A 6,795-nucleotide genomic window follows, 5' to 3' on the forward strand; every position below is an offset into this window, starting at 1 on the left:
TCGGCAAACGCAGCGCGGCGGCCTACTTCGGCTCCTCCTTCCCGCTGTCGGGAGCCAACATCGCAGAATCTCTTTTCAGGATCGGGGCGGAAGGAGGGGCGGGGACCGAAACCCGCCGCAGGGTCGGACCCGGCCCGGGGGCGGAACTCGGGCCGAGCCCGGCGGCGAGTCCCGAGCGGCGGGGCCTGTTTGAGCTGGGACACTTTGCTGCAGAGGCTGGCTCCTCGGGCAGCGCCGGCCCCAGTGCCTTTGTCCAAAGTGCCGTGGCCGTTTCCCCCCCGGAGCTGCGTCTCCGCGGCCACTCCCTCACCCACAGCAAGCTGACCCGTCCACTCGAGCCGGGCTTCTCCGACTCCCCCTCCAGCCTGCCCAACGTCCCCTCCGCCGGGGCCCGCTTCCACATCGGCAGCGCCCTGTCCCACCCCGGCGGCTCCAGCCACCCCGAACTGGCCCTCGCCGGCCTCTACCAGCAGCACCTCCAGCCCGACGGCGCCTCGGTAGAGTTCGGGGCTTTTGTGGGTGAGTACGAGAACCGGGGGGAACGCCAGGACGACAGCTGTGTGTGTGTGTACCCTACCGTTGTTGTGGTCTCTGCCACGCCGGGCGCCGCTCGGCCTGCTTGCTTGCCTGCTTGTGCTGCGAAGTCTGAGGACGAAGGGGGGTCGGGGGGCGGGGGCAGGGAGGGGGGACCGAAGTGTGGGTACGTGAACGAGGCGTTCTGCGACGACGAGGGAGCGCTCGAACCTCTGAGCACAAAGACGGGAGGAGCCGAGACCCTGGAAGCCACGCCCCCCCCGGGTGGAGCCCGGGCCCCCGACGCCGCCGTACACAGACAGAAGACATTGGCCGTTTCTGGACCGGCGGCTTCCTGCCGCCAGCGTCCAAGCGGGTCAGAAGGTCACGGGACGGAGGGGGAGAAAACAACGAGAGGTTTGAGTTTGAGTCGGAGCTGCGTCTGGCGGGTGCGGGGGGCCGGGGGGCCGGGGGCCTGTCCATCTCCAGATCGGGATCCCAGTGGGCCTTCAGCTGGTGCCTTCTCCTGTCCTCACCTTCCTCCTCTACAACCTCTCCAACCCACTTCTTTTGTTTCTGGGCACTTCTGAGGTTCTAACACCTGATGTGACCGACGCACAAATGACTGGCTGTCGATTGGTGATGATTCGTGTGGTTTGTGTGTCGGGTGGGGAGATCGTTTTACTTCTCTCTAGAACAATCACATTAACGGAACCTGAGTGTTTTATTTTCATCATGTCAGCAGATCATCTTATCTTATTTTATCTTATCTTATCTTATCTTATCTTATCTTATCAGGCAGTGACTCAATTGGTTTTCTCTTTCTGAAACTGTGTTTGTGTTTCAGGGCATAAAGACGGTGGGGATCTTCAGCACTCCACGCCCAAAGAGACGTCGTCCTCCAGCAGGCAGCAGAGCGCCACCGCACACACCTCAACGCAGGTTTGTGTGTCATTTGGACATTTCCTAATTGTATTCTTTCCACTAGGTGCACTATTGTTTTGGCTTTTTCTGTTTGCAAGCATTTTCAGAACAATCAGTCAAAAACTAAGTTTGCATATTTCATTAAAATCTAAATTAGAAGTAAGAAATACCCTTGCTTTGTGCAGTCTTTATTCACTCAATAACTTTCTACAATTGGCAAACTGCTGCTCTGATCAGCCACTAACAGGAACAAGTTAGTTAAGGACCAACACATCTTATTCTGGGTGGATGTTCTCATTAGGGCTCGTCGGCATTTGTCCAACGGTCAGGATGTTTTTCAGTGAGAATTAAAAACTGAAAACGGTAAGTAAGGTAGCAGTAATATTCATCATTTTCTTTCCAAATGAAGGTTTGCTGCCTGTACGTCAGCAAGCCACTAGGTGGCGATGGAGACGTTTAGGTGAGCTGTAGTGTTTGTTAGTGGAGAACACTGTGAAGGACTTTCTGAATGTTTCAGATGAGGGAATTGTGAAGAAATGTAAAGTCCTGGAGATCTACTGCCTTTGTGCTCCATGTTTTTGTACCAAACTTCAACTGGACAAGTTCAGATTGTCTTTGGAGGATGAGATGAGATTTTCTATTTCCTTTTAAAATGCCATAAACAATCCAACTTCAACACATATTCTTACAAAGGAGTGTAACCTGACGGTAAATCCCCACTTTAAGGCAGAAAACAGACTGTTATCTAGTCAACCTGCGAGTTGGAAGACATGCAGCTCTGCTGGTGTCTGTCAGACTGGGTCACATCAATGTCACAATGGTGCTTCAAATAAAAGTGAATTCATACCCTTGGAATGTTTTCACTGAAAATGTTACAGGATTATTCCATAAGCTTATTGATTCACATCTTTTCTCGTCCATCCACACGATCCAGCCTTATTAGTTGGAGCTATATCGTCTCACTAACAAGTGGATCAGAATCAGTGTGGACTCTTGTCTTTGCAGGCTCACCCCGAAGGTCCCGGTCACATCAGAGCGGTCAACTCCTACGCTGGCTTCACAGAGTTCGACAGGAAACCAGCTTTTCTCCATCCCGAGTCAAGTAAGTTCTCAAAGTGCGGCTGTGGAATGTGCAGAGAGATCAGCTGCAGATGTTTTCGCTCATCCCAAATGGTGGGTTGTGTCTGCAGCCCTGACGAAGAAGGACAAGAGCAGAGTGTCCGCCGAGGACATCCTCGTCCACGAAGACCCCCGGGCGGCGCTGCTGGTGAGAAGAGTCGCGGTCGAAAACTGAACTCTGCACCTCGAAATGTAACTTGTTTAGGTTTGTCAGTGATGAGCATCTTTCTTTGTCTTCCTCAGGAGAGAGTTCAGTTCAAATCAGCCCAAGCCAGCAGCCTGTGAGTGTTTTCTTTTTTCACAAGCTTCATTAGAACACCGGCTCAGCTCTTGCGTGATGCTGGTTTGTTTTTTTTAATTAGTAATTAGTAAATGTGTTCTTGTTTTTGCTGTCCCAGACGAACTCCTGCAGAAGACACCCTCGGTGGTAAGATCTGCTCATCCAGCAGCAACACCTGCACAATGTTGACGCAATTAAGGATCATTTACGCTTCTTAGCATGTTGTTGTTTTTGGTTTTTAATATTAACATCTTTATTGAAAAAGCACATCCCACATTACAATCCAGTGGAAAGATTTTCCAAACTTAAGCGTTTAATGAACTGCAAGATGAAAACAACATGGGGGCGGAGCCTCTTGTCCCTTACATTTTTAAATAGGTGAAAAATATACATGAAGTATTGATTCAAATAGTACGTTTAGAAAAAGTCTGATCTAACAGGCTGGACATTTTCTGACCATTGGACCAGGTGTCCTTTTGTCGTCTGATCGAAAAGGTCTTTCTTCATCACATGAATCTCTTGAACAACGTTGATCCAGTCTTTATTTGTTGGTGAAACAAAACAAAACACATTGAATTCTTCCAGACAAATTCCCGCCATACATTTGATCCACTCGTGGTCTGTTGTGGACCAGGAAAATCTATTTGCTCTCTTCTGAAATGTGTTTTTGTGGCCTCAGCTGCCGTTTCCCTCTACCCGCCGCGCCACGCCCACCTGGGAGCCCGAAAGGACTGTGAGTCCCCGAAAACACCCCCCCAGCAACAACAACCCACTACTACCTCCACACCCTCCATCACACCTGACCACATCAGTTTACTCATCCGTCACTATATCAGAAGGTTGATCCATCGCTGTTCAGTCTCTTTCAAGTTGAGGGGAAAAAACACAACTTGTCACATTAATTAAATAGGAAGTCACAACAGAAATAAAAGTTCTGAAGCTCCTTCATCCATCTGTTGATGTCCAGTTGTACGATGACCTCAGATCACATTTTAAAAAGAGCAGCTGTTGGAAGAAGTCACTGCTGAAAAGTTAACGACTGCTGTCTTTGTGTCGCCATAGCGATCGGCTCGCCCTTCAAGCCCATGGAGAGCTACCAGTACTCAGGTGAGAGCAGCTCTCTCTGCTTGTTCTGCCCCTCAGGCTCCTCATCACCCTATAACGTCTTCAAGAGTCCGTTTGACTGACGACCAAGAGGAAAGTTGTAAAAGTGAAACAATTTCCCCACAATAGATGTGAGTCAGAATCAGTGAGTGAATTGAAGCGACGCCTCAGATCCTCCAGTTCAACAGTCTGAAGAGGAAAAAATCCTCTCCAGCTGAGCTCTTGTTTATTAATCTTACTCACATTTGTCAGCTTTTATTTATTTTTGCTGCTTAATTTATTGTTTTTTCCAGTAAACCTTATTCCAATTTTCCGTCATTATTTATAATTATTGATTTTAATATATTTGTCACTTTTTATTCAATTTAAAAAAAAAAAAATGTAGTTTTCAGTTTTATCTGGTAACACCTGTTGTATAATTTGTTGTAATCTATCTAATTTAATCTATTTTGCCTTTACTTTATTCAGTTTTACCACTTATAAATGTTATCAGTCGATATCACTTGATCCCCTTTCATTCTTTGGTCTTCCTCGTTTCATGAAGTCACTTTAAGTGTACGTGAAGCTGTTTTGTGTTGACCTGCATGACAGTCGCTCTAAAGATTCATATTGGAAGTTTTACTGAGATAAAGGACCAAACTATCGCCACTCCTGTTTTCCGCTCTAACCTGTTTGTTTGTTTGTTTGTTTGTTTGTGTAGCCGTGGAGCGCAACAACTTGATGAGGCTGTCTCAGAGCATCCCCTTCACCCCGGTGCCTCCCCGAGGTGAGACTGGACCCCAACGTCCCGCCGCGTCCGTCTGACGGCGCTGACAAACACAAAGGCCGACGGTTGGAGAATGAGGAAGTAGTTAAACAAATAAGAGACGCGTTTTGTTTTCCTTCCTCACCTGCAGCGGTTTGCTTCACCATCACACCCAAACTGAAAACAAACCCTATTGTTTGCCCTGATCACCTACACACACACACACACACACACACACACACACACACACACACACACACACACACACACACACACAATTCAACCAGCAGCAGATTTCAGTCACGTGGATGTCGAAGCTCTCAGACATTCTTCAGTCTGTTTTACTCGGCGCTTTACTGCACAGAACACACAATAAAAACTCCTTTTAATTTGTTTCCAAATTCAGATTTTTCTCATTTAGTTTGATCAGTTTCAAGCTTTTTAAACAATTTAACCTTAAAAAAAAATCAAACGCGTCAGCTGGTTGTTGTTTGATCTGTTGCAGGTTAGAGTTCTGACTTTATTGAGGATCTTGACCAGAATCTTTTCCGTGTGTTTGTTTTGCTATGAGGAAACAGACAAACACTGTGGTTAACGGCTTCAGGCAGTTCAGGGTAACTAAAAATACCTCAGACTCAAACCTTTGTGCCTCCGAGAAGCTGGATAGTCACTGATACTTGTAAACTTGTAATGTCAGTGTGGTTTTATTGGCACCAACTTAGAGTTTGGCGTCTTTGTGGATGAGCCTTTTGACTCAGTGTGTGAGATTGAAGCTCCGAGTAGAAAATAACCTGCTCTGCTAAATAAGATAAACCTGTTATCCATTTAATAAAAAAAAAAAAAAAAAAAAAAAAAGGTGTGTCCTGTTGAGAAGAGCTTTAATTCCTCTGGTTCTTTTTTCGGAGTCGGTTGTAGTTTCTTCTTTTGTAAGGTTTGAAATAAATAATGAAGCATTTGGATAAAAAAAAACTCACTTCAAGGGGTAGGACCATGCAAATGTTGCTTCAACAACAAAGTTCACAATAAACTCATTTGAATTGATTTGAATTGATTCAAATGAGCCTGGCAGCGTCAGATGATGGTGGGAGTTCTGGGACAACCGCTGAAGGTGAATAACGACCAATAACGTCATAATTCTTCTTTATGTAGGATGTAGTAAAGGTAGTGGCATAATGATTACCATTAATGTAATAAAGTAGTGAAATGTAGTTCCAACCATGATTCAGGGTGTTTACAGACTTCGTATGGTTAAAGAATGAACATGACGACGGTCCCATTCACTACATGTGAGCAAACCAAACTAAACAACTTATTTTTCAATGAAATGCAGCTTTAGTTATGTATTATGTTGCTGACTGCTGCCATTACATTGTGGAAGGATTTTTAATGCGGATGATGCATTCTATGTGTCAAATGAAATGTTAAAACAGTAATGATTTTGGGGAAGGTATTACATGAGGGGCTTTCTGCCATTGGAAAGAGGCCAACATTAGCCTTTATCGACAGGCACTACTTTACTGGCCGTTATATTTTCCTCACCCCTCATTGATCAGCTCATGGTTTGAAACGTTTGAAACTCAGACTGTTAAAACCCTCCGCAGGCGAGCCGGTGACGGTGTACGCCTGGAGGAGAGCTCCCCAACACCATCAACAACAGCATGTCTTCCTGGGCGCAGCGGGGCCTCTGTGCCAAGATCGAGTTCCTCAGCAAGGAGGAGATGGGCGGCGGCCTGCGGCGGGCCCTCAAGGTGCTCTGCACCTGGTCGGAGTACGACATCCTGAAGCCGGGGCACCTGTACATCGTCAAGTCCTTCCTGCCCGAGGTGGTGCAGACGTGGCAGAGCATCTACAAGGACGACACGGGTGCTGCACCTTTGTCTCAGGGTGAGGGACACCACCTGTCTATTGTCCCTCTTGTTGACGGGCCTCCATGTTTTGAACGGGGTTCTCTTGTTGTGTCTCTGCTCCACTCCAGGAAATCCAGCAACAGCGAGCCGCTCAGAAGCTGACCTTCGCCTTCAACCAAATCCGGCCCAAGGCCATCCCCTATTCTCCCAGGTAATCCGTCTGTCCCTCAAGTCTTCACTCTGTCCTGTGCTCTGGCCTGTCG

Source organism: Blennius ocellaris (assembly GCF_963422515.1).
Source record: "Blennius ocellaris genome assembly, chromosome: 1".
In the NCBI taxonomy this organism is placed as follows: Eukaryota; Metazoa; Chordata; class Actinopteri; order Blenniiformes; family Blenniidae; genus Blennius; species Blennius ocellaris.